Here is a 26001-nt window from a genome sequence, read left to right as displayed (position 1 = left end):
TACAAGATCTTCGTGATCTTACTGCTACGAATCTCTATTTGCTTTGGCGGGGTCTTTGTTTTCTTTTTCTTCTTCTTTTGTTTTCTTTTGGCTTTGTGTATTCTTGATGTTTAGACTTTAAACATTATGTTGTTGCAGAGGCTAGGTGTATTTGGTAAATATTAATATATTTTCTTTATCAAAAAATGATTGAGATGCTTGAATAACCGTGTTTAGGTTGCGAAAGAAAATCATTTTTTTTTTTTGGATCTGAAAGAATCAAGTGAGTCGGGCCGAGGAGATTAGAGTTGAAGATGGGAATCACCAATCTCCGGCATATCGCCAAGCCGCCGCTTTGGCAGTCATTGGTGTGATAGGCGTAAGCTGCATTGGTCTGCTACACCACTATTGCCGGCTCGTTGGAGATCACGCTGGAGCAAGAAAGAAGAAAGAGAAAGAAAACAAAATGCACAGCCAGTAGCACCAAAGCAGGAAACAATACATACATTGACACATACATCCATCCATCCATCCAAGCAAAACAAGCCCAAGGCCATGCGCTGGTTTCTCCAGCGCAGCTGTGGAACTACATCTACTACAGCAGCTCACTTCTTGAAACGGCCTTTGTGCGGTTCTTTGGGTTTCTTGTTGCTCTTCCTCCCCCGAGCCGCCTTTTGTGCCGCCGCTTCCTCCTCCTCCACCCATTCCGCCTCGTTGCCTGAGCACCCAGTCCATTCGTCTGCTTCGTCGGTCTGCGACTGGGCATCGGTCTCGCTGTCTGAGCATTCAGTCCATTCGTCTGCCCCATCAACCTGCCACTGGACTTCGTTCCTCCTGCCGCCTTCCTTCGCGGCCGCCCTTTCAGAACACAGGAAGCTGATGATCATCTGCAGTTTCTTCTCACCATCTTGCCACATTGAGTACAGATCCTCCAGAGTCAGACACGATGTCTTCTCCGTCCTGCGCAAAGGGTGAATTTTCACAAGAATTGGGGATCACCTAATCATGGTCATGTTTTACACTAATGTATTTATACTGCCATTAACAAGACAAGAGCTGGTACTAAGCATTGGCTTACCTGGCAGAACGTTCTCCGAACTGACTGCAGATGTGCCTGGCCTCTTCCAACAATTGTGCATCAATCTTTTCTTCAAAGCCTGTTTGCTCCAGCCATCGAACGGCACTTCTAAGGAACTGAATAGTGACCCTTGCATCTTTCTGCAGAAAAGAAGCTTTTAGAATAACTTGGAATCTGCGGAGCAATGGGACAAAGTGGAAAATAACAAAACAAGCATTGTAACATGAAACTCGCCTGGCCTTGCTTGTTGACCTGAAACGTCTGAAACTCATCCCAGAAGGGAGCATTCTCATCACTTAAATCTATTTCACTTGTACTCTTCGCCTTATTAGTATCCTGTACAGCCTTAGGAATGCTTTCGATGCCAGCAGATTTTTTTGGCAGTGCAGCCTCTTGATTTACACAACTCGGCTCTTCAGAACGAAGAAGAGCCATTATCTTCGGAACATCATGCAAATCCTCCTTAATAATCATATAGGCTTTTATGTTTTGACAGATTGCTGGGACTTTGGGTGAGCCCACCATAACTACCATAGGATCTCCAACTGCGTCCAGTGCATCAGCAAGCACTCTTGTGAAGTTGATCGGCGTGCGATGATTTATTTGCAAAACACGGACCATCTTCTGAGAGAACTCCAAAGGTAAATCCTCAAAGACTCCGCATCGCACAAGAGTATTTGTGACCTCATAACAATTCCACTGAGTTAGGATCAGTGGATAAAGTGTGACCACTAGTCTCAGGAGGACTTCAGAGTATGAACTAGGAGTTGATGTCTTCTGTACCCACTGCAAGAGCATATCCTTGTCTGTCAACATAGCCATAATTGTCTCAAATATGAAACGCCTTGATGAGCGTGCCAAACAATCAAGATGGTAATCTGGGCTCGGATTAGATGTCAGGCAGGTATCAAGGTAAACCTTGCTAGTACGGCACTCCAGCATATTGACCAACAGAGACTTCGTGCAGTATATACAACCTTTCTGTAGAAAGTATGATGAAGCCATGAAACCAAGGCACTCCATCAGACCCACATAGCATATTGGGGATATATACTCCAGTTCATCCCTCCGCATCACACCACTGAAGGTAAAATCAAGAGCATGCTTAAAGTTCAATATCAAGGGGGGTCTTGAAATACCAGCATCAAGAAATCCCTTCAAACATTGATAACAATCTGCCCACTCAGAATTATTGTCCAGGTAATGTAGTAGTCTTGAAAGTAGCGCATCATCCAGTCGTGCTGCATGAAGCAGAAGCATGGTCGTTCTCCCAAGATGCCCATGAGTCAGATTTTTATCTGTTCGCCGAAGATGTGCACTAAGAGAATCAGCAATCAATCCATATGCAGCTGGCGAGTCAAGTATATGCAATAGGCTCCTCGTCGTCCCGTCTCTCCACGCAAGAAAAAATAGCTCAAAGAAGCGACGCTCGCAGAGAACAAAGAAGCTTCTTAACTTCATTTTTGGCACACTGAACTGTGGTTCTTCCAAAAACTTTTCTATCTCATTTATAATAACGTTAGTTCTCACCAGGGTATACAAAGATTCTGGCTTTGGAGGAATTTGAACAAATGACTCCAACTTCTTAAGTACACTGAAACCAACAGAAGACAGCTCATTCATCCAGAAATACTGAGCACACGAATGACACTGAGGGGCATCCAGTAAACATCTGTTGCCATCTTGCTGCAAAGAACTTCTGCCAGCATTAGAAAGCCAACTTGCATTCATGTTAAGCACCACATATCTGTCACCTTCGTCATCTTTTCTCAATCCAAAGTACTTGGCGAAAAGATCTTCATACATAACTGCGTAATCATTTAATTCTGGACCATCAGTGTGGCAAAAATGAGATATATAGTACTTTGAGTATGATTGATTTCCAGTTATTCCAGACAGAAAACAGAGTTTGGGGTGACATCTGGTTAGAAGCCAGCAGATCATTACAACCATTTTCATCTTCAGATCCTGGCCCTATCTGTACATTGTATCCAGAGGTTCGAGACTGAAGATGAACATCAATGATCGAACGGGAAGCAATATATTCAACAAACAAATTTCCACATTTTTTGCCCTCAAGCAAAGTGCAAGTTAAATCAGGAAGAGATTTAATCACATCCGATAGTGCATCAGCTTCCAGGCAAACAAAGGAGTAGAAGCAATCAGATACCTTCTTCGCCATCTCTTTGGCTTCTGCAAGCAACTGTTCCTTCTCTGGGTTTCTTTTGGGAGGCCACCCTTTGTTATTTAAAGTCCAAAAGGAATTTACAATGATGTGGAGGAGGAGAAGCCGTGTTGCATCCTCAAATAAATCTACCTTCTCAAGCATTTTCACCTCCAGTAAGGCATCTCCTTTATGCCTTGCTATTCCTGCAGCTTCAATGAAATTACCATTTTCCATCTCTAAACTAAACAGTTCGTCAAGAAGATTCCTAGACTTTAAGAATGCATGTACATTATCCATAGAGCTGAAAACCTTGACAAAAGGCATCATACGCTTCATGTCTCCACATTGAAAACAATGTTGAGCACAATTATCCAGATACTTCGATCTAATTGCAGAAATCTCCAGGGATTTTGAATTCTCGAGCGAATGTTCCTCCTCCAACTGTTGCAGAAACTGCAAGCCCAGATTGAATAATTGCTTTCCTTTTGAGCACATGGAGAAACACTTGGTGTAACATTTAGCTTTGAAGAACACTTCAGCTACCTCGGACCAGCATTCAGCCCTAGCAAAACAGTCACCAGCATCCTCAAGTCTAGAAGTACCACATTTTTGCATGTAGACCATACCTATGGCAATGCAAGGAACACAATGTTTAGTCAGACAAAGCTTTCTGGAGTTGAGGTAACACTCCATATGAAAGGTAAGAATTAGCATATTTGCAATTTAAGTAAGGATATCATTTCGAAATAATATTTTGAGATTCAATGACATTTATTTATATAGCAACTCTTTAAGAACAACTTGTCATTTGTAGACCGTTATATGACGAAATCTCAAATGGATGCAGCTTGGAAATTATGGACAGTTGGTAGACCTGCTCTTTTGTAGTCGCCTAATTTGATATAGCACGTAGCAGCTTTCTCATGCATTCCTATGGCCTCATAAATCTCTGATTCCGTTTGCAATGAAGCCTTGCCTAACTCCAAATTTGTGGAGATGGCATGGTCAGCAATCGCTACAAGTCCAGCAGCTCTTGCCCACTTCTCTCTGTGTGCATCACCAGCCTTTTCGAAACACATAGTAGCTATCTCGAATTGCCCCTCATTGAATAACTACAAAAAAAGGAGAACTGTGACATGGAATAACAATAGTAAGAGACAAGTACAGAAAAACAGTAAGTAGTTATGCCCCATGACCCACCTAACAAAAAATATGTCTGCATAGAACAATTGTGAGAAACAAAAACCCCAATAATTTAACAATATTAAGAACATCCACTTGGCAACATAATGCATAGCAAGATAAATTAAAATTGGCTTTCCAGACAAAACAAGTAAAGATCACTAACCTTGGTTCCCCGTAGCCTCCAATCATCACAGCTGCTCCCTGTCTTCATGGCCTGGATGAGGGCAGAATCAAGTAATCTAACTTCTACAAGACACAACTTCTTCCAGTAGTCAAACATTGGTCTACAGTAATCCTCTGTATTTTCACATATCCACAGTCTTTGCCTAGTACATGTGATTGCAACATAGAGTTGCTTCAGCTCTGAACAGAGTAGATAATGCTTGCTTCTATCGAAATCTGGGTGAGAGATCCCCTCAGAGTCTATAATATTTTTATCTTTCATGTAGCCATACAGAACTCTCCATTTATTTCTTAAAGGCGACGAACCAAAAAAGTTGTACAACAGCACATCCTACACAATACCTCTGACGTAAGTACACAACATTTTGAAACAGCACATTTTACAATTGAAACATTTGCAAAATTAGCACAGATGAAATTTCCCTTCAAAAGAACACAGATGAAACTAAATAGATAGGCTCATACCTGAAACTCAAGGCCCTTACATTCAACAATAGTCAAAACAAGAGCTTGTTTACCAATAAGATCGATAATTTGTTTTTTGGTACCATCATCACGAACTAATATGACTTGCTCAGCACCAAAGCCATGCAGATTACCACGTTTACTTTTGCTTTCTCCAAAAATACTCATAATTGCATTTTCATCGTTATCCGACTCCAGCAGCACAGGAGCTTCTCCATATACAAGTCCAATCTCTGGATTAAGCTGGTCAACACTTGATGGGAAAAAGGAACATAGAAGACTCATGATACTTTGTGCCATACGGAGGATGCCGCAATGTGTGCGGAAATTTTGAGACAATTGGAACATATCAGAGAGATGGACCCCATGTTTAAGTCCTTGATTAAACACATCAGTTTCTGTGAGGAATGCAGTATAAAAAAGTGAACGGATATCATCAAACCTGAAATCGATACCCCTTGCTATAGTCTGTGCAGTGTCACCAGCAAAAAGGAAGCCTTCCTTGATGTTCCTGCAGACATACTTAAGAAGTGCTATTTGTGTCATGGTCAGATCCTGTACCTCATCTATGTAAACAAAATCCACCATATCTCCATTGTAGCCATCAGATACAAAATTACTGTGAAGACTACTTACAAAATCTGACAAATCAAACTCCCTGGCAGTGCATTTCATACTCTCATATTCAAGGAATATATCATAAATTTTATTTCTTTTCTCTTTGTTCAGAGATGAAAATCTTTTATCTGAGAGCATCACATAATCTTGTCTTCCCAGTTTGCCAGTATAAGGCCCTGTCGCTTGATATGCGCCCTTAATGTGAGAAACTATTTCAGTGAACAGTGGACGCATCAAATTTCTTGGTCAGATCTTTATTAAAACGAGACCAGTAGAAAGTAGCAAATTTTTCGTAGGTAACTTCATTCAATTAAATAAAAGTTTGCACTGCACGAGATCTTGAATGGCCTCTCTCAAAGCTGGACTTCATTTCACTATAAAATGCATCGAAAAACGATCTCCGGCATGTTCCATCAAGCATCATCAAAAACTTACGATATGTTATAGTAAGAGGATAGTGCTCATGAGGTAGATCACAAAAATTGTCAGGTATTTCTGTAAACTCTTCCATGTCATCCATGATGTCATGCATGCGAAGAATGCTTCACTACTAGGAAAAGGGCTATAGATGGAATGACCACTAATGGCGCACCAGACATGTGGTGCGCCATTGCTATATAACAATGGCGCACCATGTGCTGGTGCGCCATTAGTGTGAAAGACACTAATGAACGCACCAGACAAACGGTGCGCCATTAGTAACAAATTTTTTATTTTTATTTTGCCAGACATACTAATGGTGCACGAGGACATAGTGCGCCACTAAATTTTTTTTTTACTTTTTTGCAAAACTACTAATGGCGCACTGCTCCCCGTGCGCCATTAGTGTATATTTCATGGACACTTGATCTCGATCCCCCTCCATCTCGCGATCGCTATCCCACCTCCCCAGATCCGGTCCCCCTCGCCGCCGAGCACCCCCTGCACCCTCTACCCCGCTCCACCGGGCGCCGCCGCCGACCCCCCGCACCCTCCCCCGCTCCACCGCCGCCGACGACCCACCGCACCCTTCCCTGCTCCACCGCCGCCGCCGACGACCCACCGCACCCTCCCCCACTCCACCGCCGCCGACGACCCACCGCACCCTAGCTCCCCTGCTCCACCGCCGCCGATGACCCACCGCACCCTCCCCGGCCCGCTCCACCGCCGCCGCCGACCCCCTGCACCCTCTCCGGCCTGCTCCACCGTCACAAATGAATGCTATAGCTAATTCCTCCCTCTCCCTCGCCAGTCCCCCTTCGTCCCTCTCCCCCACGCCAGTTCCTCTCCGTCCGCTCCCAATCCGCGCCCCCGCCGCCTCCCTCTCCCCATCCTCCCCTCCGACCCCACCCCACTCTCGCCAGAGCAGCGCCGCAGGGCCGACACCAACCTCGCCCTCGCCCGCGCGCGCCGCAACCTCCGCCTCGCATTCAACAGCTACACATTCTACACCGAGGACAAGGACATGAAGAGCGATGGTTATCAGAACTCCGGGGTAACGATGGAATCCTACACCGGTAACGACAAGGACAGAGCACCCCCCGCAACCCCCGACGACCCACCGCACCCTCCCCCGCTCCACCGCCGCCGAGCACCCCCCGCACCCTGTTTTTATAAAAATTATTACTGTTTTTATAAAAAAATATTACTGTTATGATTTAAACAAGTTTCAACATATTTAAACACAAAATATTACTGTTATGATTTAAACAAGTTTGAACATATTTAAACACAAATAAATATCAAACAGCATTTTAAATGCATAAAATAAAATTGGGGAGCCTGGGAATTGAACCCAAGACCTCCTAGTGTGTGTGCTGCGTGCTGACCAGTCGAGCTAGTGGGCGTGTTCTGATGGAGATAGGGTTAGGTGGGATATAACCTGACCAGTCGGGCTAGTAAGTAAAACAAAATTCTAATGGCGCACCAGGGGGAGGTGCGCCATTAGAATCGACGTACTTATGGCGCACCAGGGGGAGGTGCGCCATTAGAATTTTTATACTTGTTCCCCTCGCACTGTCGCCTCCCTCCCTCCCTCGGTCGCCAGATCCCCCACTCCTCGACCCCAACCGTACGCCGCCGCCCCCTTGCTCCGCCCCCTCCGTCCGCCGCGCCTGCACGCCGGCGAGCGCGGCCCCGACGCGCCCATCCCGCCTGCCCCTGCCGTGCTCCGCCACCGGCCCCTGCTCTCCTTCGACCGCGGCGAGCGAGGACCCGGAAGAGCTCGGATCCCGACCGCGACCCCTTCGCCGACCCCGACCCCGACCCCTCCGGCGACCAGGTACCTCTCCTCCTTCCTCCTTCCTCCCTCTCTCCACCATTCCCCATTCCCTCCCACCTGTCCAGCGCCGACTCCATCACCATGGACTGACTCCCTCGCAGTCGAGATCCGCCCCGTCGACGTCTAGCAGCCCAGCTCGACCTCCAGCCACTCCAGCTCCCTGGTGCGCCAAAAAGGTGGCAGCTCGTAGGTAATAACACAGAAGCTCAAGGTGACCAGGGCTCAAGGTACTAACACAGAAGCTGACAATGGCCCATGCTCTAGTTCTGTCCATTCTCTACCACTTCGAGGGTAACTTTGAATTTCAGAAATTTCCGAAGAAACAAAATATGAACTGTATGATACAATATAGAGCAGACTTGGTGAGTCAAGTTTTAGCTCCTTTCTCCGAACTTCATCTCGTAGCTGACAGTAATCCAAGGCCTGAAATGTCGAATAATATTTTTCAGATAAGTTAAGAAGATCATAGGGCCTCTGTATTTGAGAAATGCACACACCCATATTGTGAAGACATATCAAACTAAAAAACAATTGCGAGCACTTTAAAAGAGGGTCCTCTGTTTCTGTTATTTTCTAATTCACTATGACCACTTTGCACACACGCAGATGTAATCAACATAACAACATTTGTATTCATCAACCTCTGATATGGATATCATACTCGAGTATTCAGTGATGGCCTAGTGTACACAAAAGTCAGTCACACACCAAACATTGGGAATGCATAGCCTGTTGGAGTATTCCTTCTTGAGCCAGGCTCGTAGCCTCGTACATTGCTTTCAGTATGGGTGTAGAATCTCTAGCAGATAGTTCACTAGTATAACAACAATGGTCATTGTTTAGTATTTGGCACTTCTGTTTAGGTTAAAACAATGTTATTTTTTTGTTCTTTTGCAAAGATTAGAGTGCAGCAGCCCTGTAGATTGTGATTAATTACTATATGATTCAGTTCTAAATATTTTGTTTTATGATCCCAGTGCAAAGGAATTCATATTTTAGTTTACATCTGTCTATGTAGTGTGTTGTGAAGGCCAAGTTTGAGAAGTGGTGGTGTCGCAGAGCAATCCTCTCCCTTGACAGGTGCAATGTCCACTCTTCCACATGTCTTAGTTTTTTTAATGCAATTGCTTCATTGCCATATTACATCATTAACTGTTATATATTCCAAATCGTGCAAAACTTCAATAGGGCAAACCTTATGTGATGATACAGGTTGTTAGTTGCTACTAGAAAGTGTTGAGAGATATTAAAGTGGTGTAACAATTGCTGTCGGATTTAGCAACTGATATCTTCTTCATCTCCTTTTGCACTGCTTACATGTAAGGTATTGTAGTTTAGGTGCTTCTTTCACCAGCTGCAAAACAATGCAGCTGGTGCTTGATGCATGTGTTAATGCATGCATAATGCTAGTAAGCTCCTGTTATGGGTCTCAAGCATGAATGTACCCCAAGATTTCTATTGGAACTGGACATGTGGTAATGCAATTAGGTGCTTCTTTCACCAGCTGCAAAACAATGCAATTTCATACGTTTTCACCAGCTGCAAAACATCATAAAAATACCATTAGGTACTTCCATAAACACAAAAATAAAAACAATGCAAGTCATGGCTTGTCTGTGATCCTCTGTTTTCTTCTTTCATTGGTTGCATTTTGATCCTAAATGTCAATCAATAAGTCTATTATTAGGAATCAGCAAAGTTGATTATCTATTCTACATAATTTCTAATCTGATGTTTGCATTTCCTAACTGTAGCATTTTTTTCTCAGACCAAGGCAAATGAAATCGACTAAAGAAAGAAATAGCATTTACCAATTACCACTAACCATGGCACTAATGTTTCACCTTTGATCATATGTTTGTTCTCTGATACACATGTGGGAAACCTTCTAAACAACAACCTATTAATGGTAGTTGTTCTTTGTATTGTGGAATACATCGCATGTTTTATAAATGGGGTCAGATGTATAATTAGTCGATGTATAATCCTGGTACTAATTGGTCTCTTCTGCTGCTTATCAGAGATGGGGGGAAGCAGCCACCGCCGCTCTGCCTCACCGGAGTACGAGTTGGATGCTTTCGAGTTCTTCAGTATCAGCCACGAGGCAGGTATATAAAATGAGAGATCTCCCCTTCACCCATCTCATTATGATAACTCTGTTGTTTGCTACATCACTCCTTGTCCCAAATTGCAGAGGCTGCCTGACACTTTTATGAACATGCTGGGTGAAGATCCGCCACATAATGTGAAGCTCCGACAGGCCGGCAGCAGGGTTCGCAGGCTGTGGGACGTGGAGTTGGTGATCGAGGAGGGCCACATGTACCTGTGCCGTGGCTGGGAGAAGTTCTACAGTGCCTACGACCTACGGACCGGGTACTTTCTTCTCTTCAGGTACGACGATGACGCCACAATGCTCATCGTGAAGGTTTTCAACACGACTATGTGTCGCATGCGCTACACTGACGACGAAGATGCCAGTGCGTTCTGCCTCTTCTTATTCCTCTACATTTGGTTTTGTCTCACATCGATTGTTAACGGCCATTGTTGCATTTGGACAGGCAATGGGAGCAGCAACAGCGACACTGGCTACAGCCAAAGCAGCAGCGATTATGGTTGTAGCAAAAGCAACAGCGATTCTGGCTTTAGCGAAAGCAGCAGCGATTCTGGCAGCAGCAAAGACAGCAAGAAGGATGATCCGGACTGGAGTGGGGGAGAAGAGGAGCAGAGTGGGCCGCTGCAGGATGACGATGGGCATCAGGCTGAGGATGACCTAGCGCTGGTGGTGGCTGACCATGGGCAAGAGATGGTGGTGGCTGACCATGGGCAAGAGATGGTGCTGGCTGACCATGGGCAAGAGATGGTGCTGGCTGAGGATGACCTAGCGATGGTCGCGCCCGTCCTGTCTGAAGGTGGCCTCGCGATGGTGGTGGTGCCTGACAATGACCACGCACCGGTGATGGCGCCGGCGATCCCACAGCTGGGCGACATGACCACGCCAATTGTGGTAGAAGACTACATCCCACAGCTGCCTCCACCGCCTCGCCGCTCTTGGCGCATCAGGCTGAGGAAGGAGAAGGAGAAGAACAATGAGAACTGAACTATGTGAAACTTTTGTAATATGGTGTTGGATGGATAACAATGTTGGATGAACAATGTGAAACTTTTGTAATATGTAACGATGGAACTATGTGTTGGCTATGTATGTATATATGATGAAACTTGTGTGTTGGATATGATTGTTATATGGATGCTTGTTATATATATATATGTGTTGGATATCTCATATGTGAAATAGTGACCTGAGATTAAGAAAAAAAATATTTTTTTTAAAAAAATGCTACTAATCGCGCACTTCCATCTGGTGCGCCATTAGTATACCAGTTACTAATGGCGCACCTGTGGGATACTAATGGCGCACCCGTGGTGCGCCATTACTAAAATATTCTAGTGGCATGGTGCTAGTGGCGCACCAGTAGTGCGTCATTAGTAGGCAAAACTGGTGCGCCACTAGTAAGCCTTTTTCTAATAGTGCTTGGCTGATCAGAGACATCACCAGTGCCAAATCTATATAGGGTTGAAATAAATTGGAAATAATACGCGGATCATTGTTGATACAAATCATAAAATAAGCAAAGTGAATATCTTTCAAAGAAATCACCGAACCGGCTTGCAATATATATTTTCATAGAAGAGCACCAAGCATGGCTCAGTTGGCTAGTCATGTGAGAGCACCAAGTGGTAGTTCCCCGTTCTTGCAGTTTTTTTAATTCCTAAAATCATATCTTAAAAGAGAAAATGCACTTCAGATGAATAAAAGAATTGACCCTTAAAAGGGTATGACAAAGGGTCTAAAGAGCATGAGGTTAGCAATACAGTACTCCCTCCATCCCAAAATAACTGTGAGTACAACTTTGTTCTAAAGTTAGTATACAGTTGAGACACTTATTTTGGGACGGAGGGAGTACAATGAAAAAAGTTGAGCCAACTCGTGCACGCATTTCTGTCCACTTTAAATAGCTGTATCAAAATCATTTCCAAAATGGTGTAAACATATGCAGTACTTTTAAATAGGGGTCCAATTCAACAGACTTACGTTTTAAGTCTGCAGATGTGATCTTTTACGGCTGAACATAACTTTCGGCTCACAGTGATAAATACTTGTTTCACAGAACTTTCTCCTGCATTCTTTAGTGGCATAATATTATTGTCATCCACCACAGACAAATCAGCTCCATCCAAATTTAGACCTTGGGATGCAATCAATGACAGTTGCTCTTTTTGAATCAGTTTCATTGTCAATACAGTAGTTTTTCCGGTGCCCGACCTCCCAAGTATAAAACTAGTGAGCGGGAATTGGATTACCACCCGCTCTTCATCACTCAGTTCAAAGGGGATGTTGATTTCAGACCCATCAGTAGCTGTCAGCAAATGCTTTGCCATTCCAGATGATAAAGAGTAGAACTTCATCAGCAAGAAGCTTTCACTAACTTTTGAATTCTCAATGGCATATGATGTATCCACGTCTCCACGAGATCATGCTCTTCATGAGCATCAACTTTGCAATCCATGTTATAGCGAATAATATCATGCCCAACATCCCAAACCTTAGGAACCTCCAGTTTCCTGTTATCCACGACAAAAAGGATGGCAAAAATTAGAGGAATGTCTACATGCAGTTAATTTGTAGGCATGACTATTTACAAAAAAGTTGATCTATAAGCATCATAGGTTAATGAAAAATAGAAGGGACCTGAGTATAGCCCATTAATAATAAACAACTAACTCATACCCCTGTGTCTGCACTCTCCTGCAGTGATCCAGGTAATCATCCGTGTACCTGGAAAACAAATTCTCGAGACGTTGAACCGTTCTTGCAACATTTTGCTGTGATAGTAGGTCCCAAATTTTAATTATCTGGAAATACCTTCTTTCGGTTTTCTCCATGTCAGTACTCCATACAAGATACAGGTCCCTAACCTTGTATACTTTTGGAAGATGAGAAACACCAGGTAAATCGAGGTTCTTAACTGTTGTCCTCCAACCACGTCCAAGTTTGATAAGCTTTTGGAGTACTTCCCTCCTGAGCTGTGGTGATTTTAGTTTGGTGAAAGACTTCCTAAACTCATCGCTAAGAATGACCTGTTGAATTTAAAAGTACGAAAAACGGAACCTGAGAAAAAGCATCTACGAGAAAAATGAAAGAACAGTGTGTTCTTCAAGAAAACTAGGAGGTTCACAAGATGTTATGTACTCTATAGAAAAGAACTATACAATTGATATAGCATGGTACAAAGTAGCACATGTCCCTGAAAATCTTAATTACAAATCACTCACAATCCTATTCCAGAGCAAACAACCTAGCAGAGACAAGAGAACCACATAAATGATTCTAAAAAGTGAGACATGTCTATTCATGAACACACAGAAAATCACACTATAAAGGAAGTGTATATTTAGTAAACCGTAAGACAACAAGAATGAGTCTCATAAGACACATGTACATAAATGTGGTTCGCATTCTGGGTAATTTAAGTGCAGTGACATATTAGAAAACATGAAAGTATGTTTAAAGCCCAACTGGCTAAAACCACAGTGACGGAGACAGGGAGGGACCAGCAGGGACCCTGCCCCCCTCCCCCTAACATCACTGATTTAAGCCTAATATGCATGTAAACAATGATACCCTTGCTGCTACATTAGTGTATTTTCATGTACTGGCCCTCCCCAACAAGGCTTAGCAACACTTGGTCCTCCTCATTCGATTTTCCTGGCTCCGCCGCTGAAACCATGATACTTACCTTCCATCTGGTATTGCTGAAAACCACTGAATCGGCATTCAGACGATCATCAAGTTCATCAAGCTCTTGCTTTACTTGCAAGACCAACCTACAGATGGTCGCGTCATTAGTGGCACTGAAAACACATTTACGTCTTTCTGCATCAGCAACAAGGTCAGTCCATTCGGTCCCACTTTTATACAGCGTATGAGCATTGCCAACAATCCATAGACAGTGCCTGCATGAATAAAGCATTGATCAGATGATTTATATCATCAATCTGACATACTTTGAACAGCAATAAAAACAAGGGACTGCAAAAACAATTGATGCGCACCTTGCTCTAGTAAGAGCAACATTTGTTCTTCGGCTATCAGCAAGAAATCCAACAACTCCTCTCCCATTGGATCTAACAGTTGATAGTATTATTATATCATCCTCTTCTCCTTGGAATCCATCAATGGACTTCACCCGCACATGAAAGCTGTCACATGTATCGTATTTTTTGCCAAGTCTTTAATTGCATCAACTTGAGCATTATATGGAGAGACCACACCGATGCTGAAACCTTGGCCTGTCTTTTTCCATGCTGCAGAAAAAACTTGAGTGATCAAATTTTGGACAAGGCTACTGATTTTTTTTCCAGCAAACTTTAGTTGATTCTGCATCACCATGTCAGGACCCAACTGAAGAATCAACAGCAGTCCGGCTAAGTTTAAATTCCCTGCCGTTGGCGCGAAGCATCCCGGGCCGTCCATCGCCCATCGGACGCTCTTCCTTCACTCGTACCGCTTCGCGTAAGGAGAAGCTCTGGATCGCGTCAAAGTGGCATCGGACAGCTAGCAGCAAGGCTCGGGTCGCTGTTCACTTTCCGGCAAGGACTTACAGTGTCCCACTGCTTTTCGTTTTACTTTCTTACTTTTCCCCCAATTTGTAAGGCTATAAAGCCAAGGATTCCTGCTCGTTCAAGGGCATGAAATTGTTAGGGTTTCCCCCTTCCGCCGCCAGTGTTCCTGGCTGGCCTTAGGTTCCTCTTGATTTGTACTAAAACTCTCTGAATTAAGCCAGTAAATCGAGCTAGTTTGAATGGAATTCTCCCCCTTTTCTCTGAATATTGTTCTTTAGACTCCTTTGGGTCTGACAAGTGGTAATCAGAGCAAGGTTTCTCCTTGGCGGCGCGAGATCCGGTGCCGAGGTGGAGTTGGAGGCGCCATAAAATCCTCCACTTCTCACCGGTGACGTTGGGCGGCGGCGGTTCTCCGGCGGCGACTGGCGGCGGTGAGAAATTCGGTACAGGTTTGGGCGTGGGAAGAGGTTGCAGAAACACACCGTCCCTGTGGTAAAATCCCTCCCTCCCTCCCAGATCCGGTGTACTTCTGGCGGCGCGGCGTTGGCGGCGGTGCTGGCGGCGGCAGGATCGAAGGCCAAGGTCGGGTTGCAGCTCCGGCTGTGGTAAAATTCCTCCCTTCGCTGGCTGATCACACACAACGAGGTTACTTGGCACTCTGCTAGTTGTAAAAACCCTCCCCGTGCTCTGTTGGTGCAAGCATGACGGGCCCTACGGATTCCTCCTCTACTGAAAACTTGGAGCTCCAATCCTTGCAATTGGATGTCAAAACCCTGCAGCAGAACAGAGAAACAGACAGACAAGACTTTGAGGATTTCAGAGACCACGTTGCCACAAATTTTCACTCACTGCAGAAAACCTTGAGTGAATTGCAGGGCTCTCTGAACAGCTTCATTGCGGGCTTTCCCAAACCCAGGGAAAATCCTCCAAGTCCTCAAGAGGTGGCACAAGGTAGTGGCCAACAACAACAAACACCACAAGGCCCAACTCATGTACCAGCGGCTGTCCTTCAAACTCCTCCAACTGTTGGTTCTGCAACATTAGTGGACAAAAACACTGGCAAAGAGCTGAACTTGGATGGAAGCAACAAGGCCCCTTATAGGCATCCACACTTTGCTGCTAGTAAACAACCTGCTCCTGAAACCAGAGCACCCGCTGTTGTAAATCAAACTCTGAATGCTCAGCAGATAGTGCAGCTTGAACTGGAGCAAGTTGAACAAGTCCCACAACAAGAAACCAGAGGTGGAATAGGGCAGAGAGACCAAGGACTGGACAACAGAAGACCTCTACCAATAGTCAAACCAGCAAAGTACAACATCCCTGAATTGATGGCACTGGTACTGATTCCTGGATACAGACTATTGAGTTGTACTTTGAGGCTGCTAGAACTCCACTTGAGCAGAAAACAGAAATTGCAGTAACATACCTTAAGGGCCCTGCAATAGAATGGTGGAGAGGTACTGGAATTGTACCTAACACCCTGCCTTGGTACAGGTTCTGTAGGCTCCTGGGTGACAGGTTTGCAGAAACTTCTGTTTGTGACAATGTGAGATCCTTTCATGCACTCACCCAAACAGGATCTGTCAATGACTACATCCTCAAATTTGAGCAGGCCATGAACTTGATGAGAAGAGATAATCCTGCTCTGCCCCAGGATTACTACAAAACCAGTTTTATCTCTGGACTACATGACAATATACAACACCATGTCTAGTGTCATGAACCTGCTGACTTACAAAAAGCAATCTGGCTTGCTAGAAGAATGGAACAAGCACAGCCACAGAAGAAAACTGTTACACCTAACAACAGTTTTCCTCAAGTGAGAAGACAGGTGCAATTTGATCCAGGAAAACCTGGACCCACCAACACAGCTACAATCATACAACAAGCTAGAATGAAGGGCATCTGCTACAAGTGTAAAGAACCTTGGTTTCCTGGTCATAAAAAGGTGTGCAAACTGGCAAATCAAGCTCAGATTCAAGCACTACAAGCTGCTTGCCCTGATGATGCTGAATTGGTTTACTATACTGAAGTTCTGGATGAAACTGATATCCCTCCCCCTGTGGAAAGTGATGATACCCCCCTACAAATTTCTATGCATGCTCTTATGGGTATCAAATCAACTAAGAAGCTCAGCTTTACAGTCACAGTCATGCTAGGAAACACTCCAGCTACTACCCTCAATGATAGTGGCAGTACTGCTACATTCATCACTCCTAAGATTGCCCACCTAGCTAATTGTGATCTCACACCCACCAGAAAAAGGAAAGTGGTGGTAGCTAATAGGGAAACTCTCTGGTCAGAATTTATTGCACTGCAATGCCCATTCTCACTGCAAGGAACACAATTCTCCACTGATCTCAGAGTACTACAACTTCAGGGTTATGATGTAATCCTGGGGGCAGATTGGATGGCTCCTTTCAGCCTAGTAGAGTTGGACTTTGATGAAATGCATGTGAAGATCACTTTGAAAAATGGTGAAAAGAAAATTTTCAAAGATGAGAGCCTAGCTTCTGTAGCTGTGCAAGAATGGGAAACTGTAGAGGATTTCTCTGAAGAGCCTGTTTGTGGAGCTGTCTTACTCTTGAATAGAATTGCTGTTCAAGAACCAGTAGACACTGTGGTTCCTGCTCCTGTCCAGCTGCTTTTGGACAAATACTCACCAGTTTTTAGCACTCCAACTGATCTCCCTCCAAAAAGAACTGTGGATCATGCCATACCTTTCACTCCTGAGGCCAAAATAATCAACCAGAGACCTTACAGACTTCCACACCACCAGAAAGATGCTATGGAAACTATCATCAAGGACATGATCAAGACCAAAGTAATCAGGGACAGTTCTAGCCCTTACTCTTCCCCTGCTCTCCTTGTTAAAAAGAAGGACATGACTTGGAGATTGGTCAATGATTTCAGAAAAATTAACCATCAGACAGTAAAGAACAAGTATCCAATCTCTGTCATAGAAGATCTCTTGGATGAATTGAAAGGTGCCACAGTATTTACTAAACTGGATTTAAAAAGTGGATATCATCAAATCAGAATGCAGGAAGAGGATATTGGAAAAACTGCTTTCAGCACCCATTGTGGCCACTATGAGTATTTAGTTATGCCCTTTGGACTTACTAATGCTCCAGCAACCTTTCAACTGCTAATGAACACAATCCTGGCACCCTATCTGAGGAAATTTGTGTTGGTTTTCTTTGATGATATCCTGATATACAGCAGAAATATGAAAGAGCACTTGCTACATCTACAACAAGTCCTTGAAGTTTTGCAATCCAACCAACTATATGCAAAAATGAGCAAATGCACATTTGCACAACCTCAAGTGGAGTACTTGGGCCATATTATAAGGGGTGATGGAGTAGCAACCGATCCTTCCAAGATTGAAGCAATCAGCCAGTGGCCCACTCCTGAAAATGTAACTCAGTTGAGAAGTTTCCTTGGCCTCACTGGTTATTACAGGAGATTCATCCAAAACTATGGATTTATCTGCAAACCCCTGTTTCAATCCTTGAAAAAGGACAATTTCAGATGGGAGAATGAGCAACAGGAAGCTTTCAACATATTGAAACATAAAATGACCCAAGCTCCTGTCCTGGCCTTACCTGATTTCTCTCAACCCTTTATCCTGGAAACAGATGCTTGTGCTTATGGAATTGGGGCTGTGCTCATGCAGGAAGGCAGACCAATCTCCTACTTCAGCAAAACCATTGGCCCTAAAGCTGCTGCCCTTTCAACTTATGATAAAGAGGCCATGGCCATCATTGAAGCTTTGAAACATTGGAAACATTATTTTGCTGCTTCTTCATTGATTATAAGAACTGATCAGCAGAGTTTAAAATACATACAAGAACAAAAGCTAACTGAGGGCATTCAACACAAGTTACTGGTCAAGCTATTGGGTTACAATTTCAAAATTGAATACAAACAAGGCAAGAATAATAAAGTTGCTGATGCTCTTTCTAGAGTGAAATACAGGTTACAATCACTGGTTGCTACTCAAGTGAAACCTGCCTGGATATCTGAAGTTATTTCAAGTTATACCCAGGATCAAAGGTGCAAGGACCTTATTGCACAGCTAGCAACTTCTGCCACTGCTGTTCCTAATTATGCTCTTCAGCAGGGAATTCTGAGATACAAAAACAGAATAGTCATTGGCCAGAATTCCAACCTCAGAAATCAGTTGGTGTCTGCTCTACACAATTCTGAACTAGGGGGCCACTCTGGCCACAGAGCAACATACCAGAGAGTTAAACTCCTCTTTCACTGGCCTGGCATGAAGCAATTCATTGTGGATTATATTAAACAATGCCCCACATGCCAAATCAACAAACCAGAGCACTGCAAGTATCCTGGACTGCTACAACCTCTCCCTGTCCCAGACTTTGCTTGGTGTCACATTAGTATGGATTTTGTTGAAGGCCTCCCCACCTCTCAAAACTAAAACATGATTCTAGTTGTGGTGGACAGGTTCACCAAATATGGGCATTTTATTCCAATGCAACACCCCATCACTGTCAGTACTGTGGCCAAAGCATTCACTGATAACATCTTCAAGTTACATGGACTACCTTCAGTTATAGTTACTGACAGAGATACCATCTTCACCAGCAATCTTTGGCAGGCACTGTTTAAAAAGCTGGGCATTAAACTGCACATGAGCACTTCTTACCACCCTCAATCAGATGGCCAAACTGAGAGGGTCAATCAATGCTTGGAAAACTAATTAAGATGCATGGCTTTCCTACAACCTAAGAGATGGATGAACTGGCTCTCTCTGGCTGAATGGTGGTACAACACTAGTTATCATACAGCTCTGCAGATCACTCCATTCCAAGCACTGTATAACAGGCCTCCCAACATGATCTCTGAAGCAGCTCTCTACCCAACTGAGCAGGTCCAAGAATTTTCCTCTGTCCTCACTGCTGAACAAACAGCAGCCCAGATCAAGGCTAATCTGCTGAAGGCCCAAACCAGAATGAAGCATTATGCAGACAAAAAGAGATCTGAACGAACTTTAGAAGTGGGTGACATGATATACCTTAAACTCCAACCCTACAGACACACTACATTGAGTGTCCATCGCTGTCTCAAGCTTCACTCTAAGTATTATGGCCCCTTCAGAATAACAGAGAAAATTGGCCCAGTGGCTTACAAACTACTACTACCTGACGATTGCAAACTGCATCCTACATTCCATGTCAGCCAATTGAAAAAGCACCTGGGGCCACAAGCAATTCCAAACCCCAGACTGCCACTCATCAATGCTGATGGTACTATTCTCCTGGAACCGGAGAAGCTCTTGGAAAGGAAACTCATTCCCAGAACTCAAGGAGATATCCAAATACCAGTAGTGCGCTGGCTTATCAAATGGTGTAACATGGACGAGAAAGATGCTACTTGGGAGGATGCAACGTTCATACAAAAGGTTTTTCCTGGATTTCAACCCTGAGGACTGGTCTGAAGTCGTTTGGGGGGAGTTGTCAAGACCCAACTGAAGAATCAACAGCAGTCCGGCTAAGTTTAAATTCCCTGCCGTTGGCGCGAAGCATCCCGGGCCGTCCATCGCCCATCGGACGCTCTTCCTTCACTCGTACCGCTTCGCGTAAGGAGAAGCTCTAGATCGCGACAAAGTGGCATCGGACGGCTAGCAGCAAGGTTCGGGTCGCTGTTCACTTTCCGGCAAGGACTTACAGTGTCCCACTGCTTTTCGTTTTACTTTCTTACTTTTCCCCCAATTTGTAAGGCTATAAAGCCAAGGATTCCTGCTCGTTCAAGGGCATGAAATTGTTAGGGTTTCCCCCTTCCGCCGCCAGTGTTCCTGGCTGGCCTTAGGTTCCTCTTGATTTGTACTAAAACTCTCTGAATTAAGCTAGTAAATCGAGCTAGTTTGAGTGGAATTCTCCCCCTTTTCTCTGAATATTGTTCTTCAGACTCCTCTGGGTCTGACACACCAAATCATTGGTTTTCCACTCTGACAATAATAAAAATTGCTTTAGCGGGCACATGCAGTGGATAACAACTCTAATAGAGCATAGTGTTTCAGCTTTCATGTTATCTACTAAATGTTCTCCTCTGTCTAAATAAAAATTTAACATTATCTATCGAACAACAGGGCTTTAGAATTGAATTTCAATAAAGCCAGAATGATGCAATCATGATCACGAGATACACATATAGAAAACTGGACTTTATTGTAGAACTTTCTACCAATGAAGGTTATGTTGTATGCAGTAGAAGAAAGGAAGACCATGTGAGCTTGCAAAGATCCCATGTTATACTAGTATTTTTTTTTGCGGGTACCATGTTATATTAGCCAAGTAGCTTCATAAAAAGTTAATAACTAGAAAGGATATTAAGGTTAAACAAATGATAGAGTTCAACTTAAAGACATACATTTAAAGATGGTGTGGATTAGGTGTAAAACAATAGCAGCTTCAACCATGTTTCTCCGACTGTTTCCCGTGCCCTCTTTGTCTTCCCTTCCATCAGTGACATTTATAAACGTGTAACTGCCAAAAGGGAGGCATGTGTAATCCTTATATAGCTAGGAGATAGGACACTGGAACCATCTAAGATCTTCCTCTCATAAAACTGAGCATTTGGAAATAAGCTGATACAAGGATTCATGCGATACTGTATATTCAGCAAATGTTTTTCAACTTTTAGCGTAATTAATCTCCCAAAAAGACTTGTCCCAAGTCCAGCTTCTTTAGATACCTAGAGATAAACAACGGAAGGTAAGAATTAAGATTATCAAAAACAGATCAATAACAAACGGAACATACAGAGAAGATATGGCCTTTACATTTTGTTTCAAGAAAAAGGTGTTGTAGCATTTCAGTATCACAATTTCATCTTGTTGATAAATGCATCAGTGACTATGAAATGAAACCAGACAGTATAAAGAGGGTGACACAAAACCTTACTTTGCTTTTAACCATCGCACTCAGCTGACAGTCATCCCCTACCAAAACAACATGTTTTAGCCAATGTAGCCGTAGTGAGATCACCAATTCACACTCCCGTACTTGAGCAACCTCATCAACAATTAATACATCAAGGGGTGCAATATTCAAGTCATGTAAGTGATAAGAACTAGAGGTAGTACAGAAAAGAAGTGTTGCATTACGTATGCAGTAGTTCTTGACCCAGTTTTTGTCTACTCCAGTAGGTAAGTTAAGAGAGTGTAGCAGATCTTTAAGCAATTTAAGGCATGCAAACCTTGCTCCATCCAGTTCCTTCTCAAGTGAAGATATAGACTTTACACAAACAGAGTTTACAGTTGACAGACAACCAAGGCCCCTTTTCAAGCTCTCATCGGTCAAGTCTGCTTTGCACAGAAGGGTGCCAAATTTTTCTAGCATATTAAGCAATGTAGATATATTTATGACACTATCATGAGAAAAGCACCTTCCAGGAAGGTGAACCCACAAACTCATTAGACATCTTTTCAGAGCTATTGCTGTTGCATCAAATTGCTTCTTTATGAAGTCCAGAAAGCACACTGGATCAATTTTGCCATCATCCTCAAGAAGCATATCATACCGTGAAGCACAGTCTTCAAAAAAGGATAACATCGAAGCTATTCTGTAGTTCCATCCAGACGATGATGAAAAGCATTCCGCAAGTTCATCGACACGAAAATCCAAGTAAACTTCCTGAAGATCCTCAGTGATGTCCATGTTAGACCTGCTGCCAAACAGCAAGATATCTCCAAGAGAAAAAGGCAGACCATTTTCATCAATTATCTCACTGAAATCCTTCATTTTTTTTAAGGAAACGAGTGCAAACTCCAATGACAGCAACATTAGTGGGAGCGCAAGTAAGAGTTCTGCATTTCAAATGCGCCAAAACCCACAATAAAGCGCTAACTGTCTTGGTCTTTCCAGTACCTGGTGGGCCCCATATAAGCTTCATGAGGTTCACATGCCCACACTGTACAGCTTAATCGAAAGTAGTTGCTCTGTGAAAGAAGCCAAGCAGCCCCCATCCTGTTTAATACAGACATCGCAAACATCCTCGCCCTGCAACAGAGACAACAAAGAGAAGCTCAAAAAGTTAGGTCCCATACTAATTTATAATGGTAACTAGTAAAACTAAAACGCAAGTATTCATGTCATATTACCAAATTTGTGGGGGCTAAGAGCGACTTGATTACTGTGAAATTGTTATCCATGTGCGTGTCAAAGGTAAGTGCTTTCCATATCCGCATGCTTGTCGTGATATTGCTGAGAAATATTGCATGTTTGAGTTTGTTTAAGTCTTCTTCCAAACCAATATTCTTTGCAACTTTGACCCTGAAGCCCTTCTGGTATTCATCATCCATAGAAACCTCAGTAACCATTGCCAAGCAGTATGTCACACCATGGCGGTTTAAGTCCTCTGCAGCTTCAGGTTTTATGCTAGACAAAATAAATATATCACCATTCCTCGTAGTATAATCCCCAGTAGAAAAACCAGCATCATTATCCCAAAAGTCCACATCCATGACGTATAATCCCGATTTTCCTGCTACCTCCATGGAACGTATTTTCGACGAGGGTGCTTCACAGATGAGTTGAAGGCGTGAGCATAGATCTGACCTTGTTTCTTCAATCAGAGGCACACGAAACGACACGAGATAGTGATCAAGTGACTTGAAGTTGCAGGGAATGGTCACAACCTAAAACACAAATGAGATATGGTTATAGCTGGAAAAAGATGATCCAACAGTTCCTTGAGCACAAAAATGGCACGCAATTAATGCTAGCAGAGTCAATTTCTTATACTGGAAGAACAAGCAAGGATCAATACAGGGCTTAAGGTGCTCATATCACAAGGAGGTTACCATACATCGGTTAAACTGTAGATGCAATATCTTTCATAGCAAAGCAGTTTATATCTTAGCGTGGCATTCTTTTCAACAGCAGTGGGCAGCTCCACTCAATCAGTAACATAAGATTCATGGATGACAACTTTAGCCCAAATCAGTAACATATGGCACAAACAGCAACTGTAATTTCCTGACAGACATGTATCACCAAGCGTGCAAGTGTGCAACAATCATGTTACTAGATATCAGATGGTCCAGAAATGGCAATCAGCAGTTAGCGCACCAAAGGGCACTGAATTTGCATTGCTAAGCACTTGCCAATTGCGCTTCCATGACACGTGGATAGAAACCCCCTCTAAACCCGAGCACACGGACAGCACACACACACAGACAGAGCAGAGCACCATGAACACACAGACCCAAGTTACATTCCGCACAAAAGGCAGCGAATAACAGCGCAGTGATCAAAAGAATCACCGGATTTAAGCACGAGTAGTGGGAGTAGAAACCTAGCTAGCGCACATACGCACGCACGCACACGCTTCGCCGGCCCGGGTCCGTACGTAGGCGCAGATTCGAAGAAAAAGAAGGCTCAAGCTTGCCGAACCGCGCGCCCGCTCGCAGAAATCATCATCCGGAACTACTAGCAGCGGCAACCTCGGGATGGATGGATGAAGCCAGGGAGTACCTTGTCCCTGTAGAGGTGGTCGTCGTTGATCTCCTGGATCGACCAGGAGAGCACCGCGTCCTCCAAATCCGTCTCCCCCATGTCTCCGCCGGGCGCCGCGGCTACCGCGCTCTCCTCTCGCGAGCACCCGAGCAAACAGGCGGCATTCGCGAGGAGAGGGAGGAGGAGGAAGGGGGCTGGTCTTGCGGTGGTGCTGGTTGGCCTGGCCGTCTGGAGGAGGGGGAGGCGCTTCGAGACGGTCAAGGCGATGGTGGTGGCAGTCCTGTCCTGCGTGGAGAAAAAGCAGAGCAGGAGCGATCACTGGGAGGGAGGGAGGGGAGGGGGATCAGTACAGTGTACTGCGCAGAAATCTTTTGCTTGTGGGATGGATGAGAGAGGGAGAATGCTTTTGGGGTCTTGGGATTCGGGCCCTTTTTCACGGGGCAGGTGAGGGATGGGAGGCCGCCGCGGCGCGGTGAACGGACTGCGCAAGCGCAACTGCACAGTGCGACAGTAACAGTGCGACAGTACGGCTGCACAGATACAGCCTGTTATCGGTTTGGTCGTGAAACTGAAACAGTCGCTCCTTTTTCTCTCGCCGCGACGACTCCATAACGGCGACCAGGGGGTCTCTACGACGTGTTCTCCTCCGTTTTACGGTACAAACGACGGCAACCACTCTCCTTTTTTAATGGGATGGAAATTACGGTACAAACTACGGCGACCAGGAGTACTAATAATTTTATAAAAAACTTACTTACTGTTCAATCTGGCGAAGGGTTGCTAAAATCGTAGCGTCGTTGTGTCAAACCACCGTTGCTGCCGAAGATCACAGCCGCGTGAGGAGAAGGGTTAACACCGCTTGTGGTGAGCGGACGCTGAAGAAATCGAGAATCCAAGGAGGAACAAGAGTGGGACAGAGGAAGGCGAAGACAAGTCAGAGGTTTAGTTCTAACTAGCACATATGCCCGTGCGTTGTAACGGGAGAATTAATTGATGTGTCCACCGAAATAACTATGCTAATGGCCCAACAACATCTGATGCCAGCGAAAATTCATATAAGTAGTACTACATTAAGAAGCATGCTATACATACAATACTTTTGGTGTGGTTTTTGTACGACGATTTTGATCTTAAAGAACCTGATTTTCAAATTTTTCATACAAAGCCATTATTTTTTAAGTTGAAGCAATGCTTGAAATTTGCATCAAGTCGTAAAAAATCTTAATAAAAGGGTTTTGTTAAACGTGTTTTGGGCCATCTCTTCGTACGCTTGAAGATCAATAAAAGAATGTCTACGTCTGAGCGAAACGACCCTAATTCGTTTGCATGCCAAAAAAATCGAAGCCGAATGATGGATGCTTTTTTTCTTTTCTGTTTTTATTCTTTACGTATGAAAAAACGGGAGTAAGAAACGTGCGGATTTAAAAATACTTGTAAGTGTGCACCATAAGCACTAACTAAGTGTGCACCATAAGCACAATTTAAAAATTACTAACATGTAAGATAATATCATATTTAGAATCTACACATTTTTCTGAGCGATTTTCATATATAAAATGCTAGATTTGTAGTTAGCGTTTGAAAGATAGGAATATTTCAAAAAATGCTTGGATCTGTGGAAAAAAAAGTTTAAAAAGTAGCTGGGCCAAGACAATATCATATTTAGAATCTACACATTTTTCTGATACATTTTCATATATAACATGCTAAATTTGGAGTTAGCATTTAAAAGATATGAATCAGAACATGCTAAACTTGGAACAGGGAACGGATCAGAGAGGTGTTTATGCCAATGGATATTCCAGAAATATTGAGCATCCCTATTTGCACTCAGAACATGGAAGACTTTTGGAGTTGGAACTTCGAGCGTTCGGGTCAGTTCTCAGTTCGTTCAGCCTATAATATGTTAGTTTCCACTAGAAGGAGGAGAGAGGCCTGGCTGGAAGGAACAGCC

At 43.8% G+C, this 26001-nt stretch overlaps 1 pseudogene; it reads right to left on the bottom strand.

The window, feature by feature from the left end:
* Positions 1-565: 565 nt before the first annotated feature.
* On the bottom strand, positions 566-24392 carry LOC123054453 (uncharacterized; annotated as a pseudogene).
* Between the last annotated feature and the right edge of the window lie 1609 nt (positions 24393-26001).

This window comes from Triticum aestivum, chromosome 2D, assembly GCF_018294505.1.
Source record: "Triticum aestivum cultivar Chinese Spring chromosome 2D, IWGSC CS RefSeq v2.1, whole genome shotgun sequence".
Taxonomy (NCBI): domain Eukaryota; kingdom Viridiplantae; phylum Streptophyta; class Magnoliopsida; order Poales; family Poaceae; genus Triticum; species Triticum aestivum.
Note: the sequence above shows the minus strand (reverse complement) of the source record. Positions and strands in the feature narration are given on the sequence as shown.